General features: G+C 40.1%; 1 protein-coding gene across 2 annotated transcripts in view; it reads right to left on the bottom strand.

Moving 5' to 3' along the window:
* The window catches only part of FAM189A1 (family with sequence similarity 189 member A1), a 2,511,558-nt gene that overhangs the window by 215,355 nt on the left and 2,283,988 nt on the right, over positions 1–12,215 (bottom strand). The gene's annotated exons all lie outside the window — the stretch shown is intronic.

Consider the following 12,215-nt stretch of genomic DNA (forward strand, 5'->3'; position numbering starts at 1 on the left):
TACTCCCAGCAAGGACTTTTAGTGAAACCTGGGTCCTGCCTATCCTGCTTTAATCCGCCTGAATGTACCCTACTGGACGTTTATAGGTTCATAGGTTCATAGGTTCATACTAGGCTATCTGGGCATTTTGTGGCTTAGGCCACCTTTAGTATGGGGAACTATACCCATTATTTTCTGTGCCTCTGTCCAGTGACACTGAGGTAATCCCTGTATATCTGCGATCTCCCATCCATTGGTCAAGATTTCTCTTGAACAAGTGCTCTGCCTCACATGTACCGGGATTTTGTTCCACAGCATAGTCTTTGGGTGATGAATCTATCCAGCACGTCCTACCTTGTGGCTCTGATGGATCTAGATTTTTGAGGTGAAGCATATTCATCAAATCTGGGTTTGACATGGCCTTGTATGTTAGGCAAAGGTCACCTCTGAGCAATAGAGCTGGAGTTCTTTCAGTCGGGCAGCATAGGACAGATTTTGAGACCCTTTATCCTTTTGGTGAGGAACTTTTGCTGCTGCAAGTGAATGGGGCATTGTACTCAATCATTGGTCTGATGAGTGATGAGTAAAGGGAGACTATGGCCTCCTTGATCTAGATGAGAATCCCTTCATGATAAGGTGGGCAATGTAGAAGGTCTTCCTAACTACTTTAGCTACATGGGTGTCGAATGACAGACTACTATCAACCTGGGTCCCCAGGTCCCTGATAACTTCTTCTGTGCTCAGTGGATTGCCACCTATTTGGTAGCTGGGTAACCTTGTTTTCCCGAAGGTATGACTATGCATTTTTGGCATTTAACTTTCAGTTATCCGGAGACCCTTCTGAAGGATATCTGTGTCAGATGTGTTTCTACTATCAGTTTGCAGACATCTGCAAACTTTGTCAGCCATAACCCTCCTGTGTTTGCTTGTACTTCGGAAAAGTAGATGCCAAACAAGAGTGGGCCCAGGACTGAACTCTCAAAGTAAAAAGGAACTTTAAATCAAACCCTGGCATTCCCATCTGCTCCACGAATATTACTCCCAGCAAGGACTTTTAGTGAAAGTATGTGTACTGCATTGACCTTCTTGTGACATATAGAGCCAGTACTTAACTTCTACTAGCTTGCTGTGCGCTTCCCTGCCAGGTCAACCAGCAGCCAAACTTCCATTTTCTTTGTCTCCTTATAGTCCCTACTCTTCACTTTTAGTTTTTATTCCCCCCATCCTGAACTATGATAGCCCCTTCCTTCCCTTAACCTGATATCTCCCTCTGGTGACTTTGTCGCATTATACTGACTGCCCTCCAGGTGGCGCTCCTCTATCATCCTACTGTATCTACTACTTCTTCCTCTCTTAACCTGCTTCCCTACACTGTTCCTGGACATCTCCCCCACTGCTCCCTCACAGACTTCTGTCCCTGGACCACCTGCTCACCTCTCACTCTATAAACACCCACTCTCTTTTCCTCATAAAGCCTCTTCCTTCTTCTACTGTCTCTCCCTTTTCAGCCACCCTCTTCTGTTCTGCTCTGTAAGTCTCTCAAACTCCCACATATCGCTGCAAACTTACCTCCTGGATCTCTCACTTTCTGATTGTTTTCCTCACACTCTCCTTTCTTTGGCTCGCCTCTCTCTATCCCCATTCTTTTCCTTTCTTCACTTAGTCTCTCCTATCCTCCTTTCTAACTGGCTTCCTTTTAAACAGGCCAATTAGTTTCACCTGCCCTCCTCTTATACAGGCCTTTTCCATTCTTTCCTTTCTTCTCTCAGTCTATCCTTCCCTCTTTTTTAAACAGGCTTCCTTCTAATATACAACTCAGTCACTCCTACCCTCTGCCAGAGAGAGTCCTTTTAAACAGGCTTCCTTTTAAATAGACTTCTCAGTCTCTCCCACCCACCTCCTAACATTCCTCCTTCCAAACAGACTTGACCCGGTAACATAATTCTATTCTCCCCATCTCTCACTCATTTTCTGCCTTTTGCCTTCTGTCTCGCCTGTTACATCTTACCTGTCTCGCCTGTTACAGCATAATCTCGCATTTTATCTGGTCTGTCTCTGCCCTTCCTATACTCTTTCCCCCTCTACAGCCCACTCACTCCTCCCCATTCCGCCCAACTTCCTCCCCCACTCCATATAGCTACCTCAACTAAGGAGTCATGCAGAGCACTCTATTTAGTAGAGCGTTTACTCTGCAGTCTTGTCCCTGGCTGCTGTGCTGTCCTGGCCTTAGCATCCACTCCTACTTGCAAGCTACCAGAACAACTCTTTTTTTTTGGATTAAATTGTAACTTTGTATTTTTTGTGTTTCCCTCTTGTTTTAATTTATTTCTAGTTTATTTTATCTACTGGCGGTCCACAAATGTAATTTGATTGTAGTGCTTTCCGGCTACAAACGCTCTCCTAAATAGAGTGCTCTGCATGCGGATTCTGTATTCAGCCGATAGGTTGTATTTCGTTAGTTATTCAACTAAACTTACACTAACTTGTTTTTAAACAGTGCCTGTTTGCATGCGGAACTTGTATTTAACCTATCGGTTCTTATTCATTTGTTATTCAACTGAATTTACAGCAACTTGCTTTAAACAGTACCTGTTTGCTTTTGAGTTACAAACGCTTAACTACTTTCAACGACTCAGCACATGGTTCTTAAAACTGCTTTTCTAGGGTTGCTTTGTCACTTAGATGACTTTGCGCTTGTAGTTTTTTATTTTTCCTTGTTAAAGACACTTTTTAACTGACTGTGTCTGCTGAATACTCATGGTTTATGTTAACACTCATTTACACTAGCATTCCAGCAAGCGGTTCTTGAAACTGTTATTTGAGTTTAGCATCGCCACCTAACTGACACTGTACTAGTAGTTTATGTTATTTATTCCTTATTTTATAACTGTATTCTCCTTGAAATCCAAATGTGAAGCAATCGCTTAATCTAGTCAGCGTATTGCATGTGTACTCTTAATTTTCTGTTGTCTGGGGCTTGTATATTTATTTAACTGAAACTAGGCATGTGGTCTGCTTCACTGCATATTTTCCACCTGAACACCTAAAGTTTATGCACAACCTTGGACCTCAGCTTGCTTAACATATTGTAGGAAATACTGCATCTTTTTAGCTGAAATCCTTATGTACTCTGTTTACATTTGGAATGAATGCCTAATGTATATGCACAAACTTGGATCTCAGCTTGGTCTGCACACTGTAGGATATACTGCACCTTTTTACCTGCATTTCTAATGTATCTGCTTAAATCTGGAATTCAGTTTAGTTATCTGTGATTGTACACTGCGACTGATACTACGCTAAAACCTAATAGCTTGTATACTGTATTTAGTCACACTCACTGTTTGAATCTTATATAGTAACTAGCCTTTGGTCATCCAATACTACTTGTATCAGTTGCTTAATGTAGTCTGTTAAGTAATTACTGTCTGCTCTTTCTGATTGCTTGACCTGTTTTATTCTTATTTTTGGCTTCCCTTTCTGTGCTGCCTGTGATATTATAGTACCTGTTAGAGTTTAAACTTGTATTGCATCTTAGCAGCTGCTATATATCATTTAATTGCAAACATAACCATATATGTTTTAAACTGTCTACCTGTGAACTCTTGTCTCCTGTACTGCCTGCTTCATTACATTTTCTTTCTAATTGCTTGTTCCAGCCTGGGTCCTGCCTATCCTGCTCTAATCCGCAAGAATGTACCCTACCGGACGTTTATGCTAAGAACCCTCAAAGTAAAAAGGAACTTTAAATCAAACCCTGGCATTCCCATCTGCTTCACGAATATTACTCCCAGCAAGGACTTTTAGTGAAAGTATGTGTACTGCATTGGCCTTCTTGTGACATATAGAGCCAGTACTTAACTTCTACTAGCTTGCCGTGCGCTTCCCTGCCAGGTCAACCAGCAGCCAAACTTCCATTTTCTTTGTCTCCTTATAGTCCCTACTCTTCACTTTTAGTTTTTATTCCCCCCGTCCTGACTATGATAGCCCCTTCCTTCCCTTAACCTGATATCTCCCTCTGGTGACTTTGTCGCATTATACTGACTGCCCTCCAGGTGGCGCTCCTCTGTCATCCTACTGTATCTACTACTTCTTCCTCTCTTAACCTGCTTCCCTACACGTTCTTGGACATCTCCCCCACTGCTCCCTCACACACTTCTGTCCCTGGACAACTTACTCACCTCTCACTCTATAAACACCCACTCTCTTTTCCTCATAACGCCTCTACCTTCTTCTACTGTCTCTCCCTTTTCAGCCACCCTCTTCTGTTCTACTCTGTAAGTCTCTCAAACTCCCATATATCACTGCAAGCTTACCTCCTGGATCTCTCACTTTCTGATTGTTTTCCTCACACTCTTCTTTCTTTGGCTCTTCCCGCTCAGTTCGCCTCTGCGGGCTCACTCAGCTCCCCTACCCTGCCCCCAAATCTCACCCACCCCCCAGCACCTCTACATTTATTTCTGCACTTACTCCTCCCACTCATAACAATTAACTAATCACAATTCTCACCTTATTACCTCTCCCACCTATCAATTAACTAGTCTAAGCCCTCTATTTCCTCCTAGTCTAAGCCCTTCTCTTTCCTAACCCTCCCACTCCTTCTCTACTACTCCTCCCTCTCCACTATCCTGTATACATCTCTATTCTCGGCTCCCTCCTCTCCTCCTGTTAATAATCTCATCCCATTTGAGTTTCATCCCCTTCATCTTTTTTCCCACTCCTCCTCTACCTCTCCTCCTGTTAATAATTCCATCCTCTTCTTCTTTTCCAATCCTCATCTACCAACCTATCCACGTAGCTACAGTTCCTCTTCATTACCCCTACCCAATCTAAGAATGTCCTCCAACATCCTCTATACTATCCGAGTCCCTCTCTCCCTTCTCATACTTCTTATTCCCCTGTATCACGCTACTTCTTACTCTTCCAATTCTCCCCATTCACACTTCTTTCTCAAATAATCCCTTGCACTCACCTTCCCCCACTTCTATCTACTCACTTCCAATCCATATCCTCCTCTCTCATTCCACCTAACCTACTCCACCTATTCCAACCCAAAGTTTTCTTCTTCACATCTAAAACCTTCTCCCATAAACTACTGCTAATCCCTAACTACTTCCTACTATGCAAACCTATAAGACTAAAAGTTCTCTCCTGTAACGTCTTAGCCTTATCCGGAGATATCCATCCCAACCCCAGACCCTGCCTCTTTACCAATAACACCCTCCTCCTTCCCCCTTCTTCTCCTACAGCAATTAACCTTAGTCCCCTTCCCCCTACTTCTCTTACTACAAATAATCCTTTTCCCCCTTCCACTCCTTTTGCTCTCTCTGCTAACACTCTTAAATTCTTCACTATGAATGCCCAGAGCCTAAACAACAAAGTTCACCAACTACAAGCCTGGATTAACCATAACCAACCTGACATTTTAGCCATCTCTGAAACTTGGCTAAAACCTCATATTGCTGACTCTGAAATCTTACCACCCGGTTTCCACATCCTTAAAAGTGACCGATTAAATAAAAAAGGTGGAGGCTCTGCTGTAATCTACTCTAACCTACTCTCCTTAATCCCCCTTCAAATCCCAACCCCACACTTTAAAAATACTGAAATTACAGCAAGCCTCCTTCAACTAAATAAACATAAGAACACCTGCATAATTTCCTTATATATCTCCCCAGGTGACAACATCTCTACCCTCGAAAACATTCTTCATTGGGCCTCTTCTGAAATAAGATATGAAACCTACATTCTTGGTGACATTAACATAGATTGGAATAAAATTAACACACCTTCTCCCTCCCTGTCCATTACCCTCTACAACTTCTCCCAAGTAATCCACTCAACAACTCGTCCTAACAAAAACCATCCCCCTGGTTCCATCATTGACTGGATCTTAGACTCTCACCCACACAAAATAACTCTTTCTGGCACAGTCCCTGACTCCTTCAGTGACCATCTCCCTGCCTTTACTCACCACTCAGCCAACTCCATTAAATATCAACATGACTACATTCAAACTTATAACCTTTGCAACTTCAACCCCACAATCTTCTCAAATATTCTTCAACAAATAAACTGGCAAATTCTAAACTCTCTCCACCTTGACAACGCCATTGAACATTTTAACTCTGTCTTCCTAAATACTCTCAACTCCCTAGCCCCTCTAAGAAACAAACATGTCAAAGCCAATCCTGCTCCTTGGCTGTCCAATGAAACAAAACAAAGCATGCACCTCAGGGACAAATCCTGGAAGTTTTACCAGAAAAATAAAACGTCTTCTACCTTACTTCAGTATACCCAACTCCGCAACCAAGTAAAGAAATTAATCTCTTCAGACAAAAAAAACTTTTACAATAAACTACAAACCAAACAATATAAAAAACCCAAAACAATTCTGGAAATCAGTCAGTTCCCTTCTGCATCAAGGGTCCAGGAATAACCCCTGCCCTGACCCTAGTTTAACTGACTTGGAGCTGAGCTCTCACTTCAACACTTTCTTTACTGAATCCATAGCTAAGCTCACAAAAACTTTCCCTAAAACCAATTCTCCCAACTCTCCCTCCACTTTACCCAACAACACTAACAACTACCCTCTTAACTTCCAGATCAAACCAGTTTCAACCATTTTTATAAAAAGGCTCTTATCTAAACTAAAGCCTTGCTCCAATGCCCCTGACAATATACCCTCCTCCTTCCTTAAATGTGCTGCAGAAGGCATAGCTCTCCCTATCAGTATCCTCATTAACAGATCTTTAAAAGAGTCTTATGTACCCAAACTCTGGCACTCAGCCTACATCCTACCTCTTCACAAAGGTGGCAAAAACACCAACATTTCCAATTTCCGTCCAATCGCCCTTCTATCCCCTATATCTAAAATATTGGAAAAATGTGTTCACCACCAACTTATGCCTTTCCTAATCCAGAATCACCTCCTAACACCCACCCAACATGGCTTTCTCCCTGGCCACAGCACTATAACTGCCTTAATATCCTTCCTAGAAACAATCAATCAAGCTTGAGATTCCAGACTACTAGTATCCACACTACTGCTAGATCTATCTAAAGCTTTCGACACCATCTCCCATAAACACCTTCTCTCTCATCACGCCACCCTCAATCTCTCCCCCACTTCTCTAGCCTGGTTCTCCAGTTACCTATCTGACAGATCCCAAGCCATCAGATGGAAGAACTCTACCTCCTCCTTCTTGCCAACACCAACTGGCATTCCCCAGGGATCCATCCTAGGACCCTTACTTTTTAACACCTTTATTAATAACCTCCACACTGCCATCCCCGATACAACAGTCATCCAATACGCTGATGACTCTACCTTAGTCTGTGCCACCTCTAACCTATCTGAACTACTAACCAAAACCCAAATTGCATTTTCAACTATAGAGAACTGGATGCAACAAAACCATCTCTCCCTCAACTCTAACAAATCTAAAACACTACTCTTCCCTCCTACTAGGGCTTTCTCCTTTGACAAAAATGCTTTCCTAGTCCTAAGCCAAACCAACACTGCTATTGAAGTTGTCCCCTCCACAAAACTTCTTGGCATTACTATAGATGAAAACCTGAAATTTGACATCCACATACAACAAAACATAAAGAAAACCCACCAAAAGTTAGGTATGCTCTACCGGAACAACCGCTTTCTTACCAGCTCCTCTAGACATACCCTGGCAACTACCTACCTTCTACCTACACTACTCTATGGCACCCCTCTCTTAACTAATCTGTCTTCTTCTATCATCTCTAAACTTGAAACTTGCTATAATAAGGTCTCTAAATCTGCCACACTTCCAAAACCCTCTCAACTCACTGCCTTTCCCTACAATCTCTAAAAACTGGCTATATATATACCTATAGATATAGATCTCAACTAACCACACACAACAAATTAATTTATTCTAAGAAAAAAAATGCCATAACACAAAAGTCCTCCCCCCCCATCGAATAATAGATATAGATCGAACACCAAAACTTTGTCTCCATCCATCTACCAAAAAAAAAATGTGGCCAACTACTCTCTCCTTCTCACTAGGTAAGAAATGGTCTCTCTTCCCCTTCTCTCAGAATATACCCAAAACAGAAATCATTCAAGACTCAACTATTCCTATACCTATCATCCAAATGGAAATGCTCCCTGCTTCCACCCTCCATAAATTCTACTGAATGCCCCATTGACCCTATTCTACATTGCTTGCGTTTACTTCTACTCTCCTAAAATAGACTCAGCAGTCTTTCTCTGACTAATGAATTTCTTCCTTAACACTACAAACTGTAAATACTGTATATATCAGTACCACCAATGTAAAAAAAAAAAAAAAAAAAAAAAAAAAAAAAATGTTCCTATTCTTTCTTACAGATATTTGTATCATATTGTATTGAATTGATATTCCGGTAATGGGTATTCTCTATTATCTATTAGCTGTGTTGTTTGATTTACATCTTATGCATCTGCATTTCTGAATGTATGAATTCTATTCTTGTATTTTACTTTAACATAATGTACCTTCATTGTATTTGTATTGCTTACGGAGCTTTTCTCCCCGGGCCTCCACTGAAAACGGGCACTTTTAGGCCCAGTGGACTTCCCCAGTAATCAAACTGAAATAAAATAAATGAAATAAAATAAAATAATAAAATGTTAATTGTTTTCTTTTTATATCCCTTTACTGACCCAGTGCCTGCGGACCATCAAGTTGTCACCCATTCATTCTCCATTATGAAGGCTAGAACAATCTGTGGTGCACTGTCACAGGCAGCCCAAAAGGGTGTTTCTGTTTTGGTCTAAAACTAGCCTCTGGTGGCTGATGTGTGCATCTGCATCACTAGAGGGGCACCATTGAGGGTTGCCATTACCATCTTGGTACTACTAAGCCCAGATCCCCTGGTCCTATAGCCACTCCTTGCATGCAAGCATCAATTGCAAGGCAGCAAGTTGGCTGACTGAGACCACAAATATCTTCCACCAGTCTGGGTGATTTGCTGTATGTTACTTACTCCCACCCCCTCCAGCTTGGTTTTTCTATCACCTGAGCCACTATTCAGCCTGGGTCATAGTCTGTTCTTTATCCCTGTACACCACTGAGCCAGGCATCAATTTTAATTGTTAATCTTACAGTTTTACTCTCAGTTCAAACCATGTCTAGTTTTGTCTACAAAATTACTTGAACTGTTTCACTCCCTGTGCATCTTTCTTTGTAAGTGGCTTGTGTTTCTCACAGAAATTAATACACCTGCATTGCATTGCATCACAGATTCTCTGACAAGTAACATAACATTTTAATATATTACTCTTACATTATCTAGATATGAGTTTAAATTTTCACAACTTGCATAACTGCGTACTTATGCATATTTGCACTGTCAGTTATTTCTTCAGAGAACTGCAATGGTCATTGTGTTCATGGTTCAGATTACTTTTCCTTTGTGGCCTGGATCAGAACTAGGACTGGTATTCAGATCTGATCCCTTACCTTGTTAATGAATGTAACAGATAAATATTATGGTCTTACATAGTTTCATATGAAATTATACAGAGTACAGGTACAGGACCATACAGCACCACTAAACATGACGGAGACCTTTCAGTTTTTTTTAATCTTTGGTTTATTGTTTACATTTTTTTTTCTTGTTCTTGCTTTTGTTTTATTGCAGATTTTTTGCTCTCTACTTCATTATTTAGAGACTTAAAAGTTATAGGTCAGGGTCAAAAAGCAAACATTTGTACTGCAATCTGTGAGTCAAAAGTGATTAAATGTTTATGACTGTGAAGGTAGCTGTAACAATGCAGTTTTATTTAATTTGTTCCCTCAAGTGGAGCTTTGGATGATGTTTGCACTCTGACTTCCAATGGCGACATCCTGAGCATTTTGAGAACATCAATTTTTATCCACAAATAAGTTTCAAACAGTATGTTTCTTTCATACAAATGCTCCTGTCTTTAGAAACCTATGTGTTACCTAAGGAAGTATAATTAGTGGTCAGTGCAAATTAATATTTATACTGGTGGCATTTATTAAGTTCTTGGCCATAAAATGAACTTCATAAGTCACAATAAACATTAAATATTAATTTTTGTAATGTTTTGTAAGAACTGAACCACAGCTGAGTAAGAGCTCAAAATACACAAATGATAGCATTTTCTTCCTCCATGAGCATTCACATTGCAACTACTTCAATAAATTGCATATGAAAAGCATTTAATATATCCTTATTTTCTGTAGACAGAAGTCAAAGTATCCATTGAGTTGCAGTGCTCACCATGTAAGCTTTAAGAAGAAATCATTCAATAGCTTGTATATAGCAAGGTTCTGCCATTAGTGATGTAAATATGAGAAGGCAATGTTACATGCCCATTGTCCTGCCTCCTCAGTGACTCAGCCATTTCCCCTGCCTCTTTAGATTATGTTCTCCTATGCATTGCCAGCTTTCATTACAGACCTACTGCAAGATGCATATGAGTAAATGTTCGCAGACCCAGAATAGACATCTGACACCTGTGCCACTAATCAAACCCGGATCACCTGGGCTATAGTAAGGGGTTTTTCCCTCTATAGCACTGTGCTGGTGACATCTTTGCTCTTCCCAGTAGCTCTTGAATTGTCATTCCCTTTTATAAAGCTGTCCCACACTTACTTGATCTGTCCATACCTGTGAATACCACAAGGATATATTGGGAAGGCCCTGTCCTTAAAGTGATTAAACTTGAGTTACCCTCGCTTTTATATCTTCCCACCACTACTTGTAAATTGACATACTGACATCTTCAGCCACTTCTAGCTGTACACAAATAAAGCAGAACATATACACATTTTTAAGAAGAAGCCTTATTGAAAAAATGTAATACTTTATTTGCTTTTTAATATCAGTAAAATTAAATTTTGATTTGCATCCATTCATATGTCTAGATTTTTACATTAAGATCTTAGTTTAGAGTAATTATGTCATGAGGTAACTTTCAATAACTTGCCAGATAATCATTACTTTGGATGGTGTATGAACTATACTACATTTAGTAAAAATACACTTTTTCTATATATGAACTTAAATTTCTGTGGCAGGTATAAATATATACAGAATGTTGAGGTTAAAGTCTAACTATTAGTGCCACCCTATGAACACACACACACACACACACACACACACACACACACACACGCACACACACACACACACACACACACACACACACACACACACACACACACACATGTTCCTACCAATGCAGTGATTCTGAAAACTGCACCCACAAAAACCTCAGCTGTATGTCAAGGAACCATAAAGTTAATAAAACTACAACTTCACAAACATAGCCTGTTACACAGATCTCTCAATTACAACAGTAAAGCAAACATACATAGTTACTAAGTCATGACAAAGAGGGTAGCCCATAACATCAAAATGCCTGGAGATAATTCTGAAGTTGGAAAGATTCAAAAGCCCATAAGACTGGTATTATAACCTGCACTATCCTAAAATTGTACTCGTAATTGGTGACTCCATTATACCGAAAGACATGCATGCCACTGCACTTTGTAATGAACCTTTGATAAGGCCATGCTTGCAGGGCCAGAACTATGGATAACTTAACTAGATTAAAAAAGTATTAAGTCTAATTATGATATGGTCATTGTTCACATAGGACTGAACAAATTAAGAAGTTCTTCCAAAATGGATGTGCAACAGGATATTACTAGATTATCAGATATCCTTTAATGTGTGTGAAAAACACATCTGGATATTGAAATCTTCCCACTCTTCATACAGCTCTTAACTGCCATGACCAAATGCTGTCATTGAATCAGTGGCTAATGGTATTGTATCATAAACCAATGATTCACTTCTAGTCAGCCTGGAGTGAAATGTACAGCCATTGCCCCTGATAGTTTATCCTCTTTCTATGAAGAACATGACTATCGAATGGGATAGTTTGTATCCTTGTGATGTGTTTATTATATATCTGTAAGTTACAAGAAAAAAATAAATGAAAAGCACACATTATTAAAAAAAAACAGTGGTGAAGATAGAGTTGCTAGATGCCAAACATCTTGGTATTAATAATTTAGAATCTTTCTCTACTTATAAGATATTGATTTCTGTACCATTATTGAAATATGGCGAAACACTCTAAAATTTGTTTCAAATTTCAGGGTAAATTTCCTTTCATTGTTAAAGATCTGATGGCACAGATAGTAGTATCTCAGTTTTTGTAAAACCAGAAGGCA

Source organism: Protopterus annectens, chromosome 7.part1, assembly GCF_019279795.1.
Source record: "Protopterus annectens isolate FY-2018-M chromosome 7.part1, PAN1.0, whole genome shotgun sequence".
Lineage (NCBI taxonomy): Eukaryota > Metazoa > Chordata > Ceratodontiformes > Protopteridae > Protopterus > Protopterus annectens.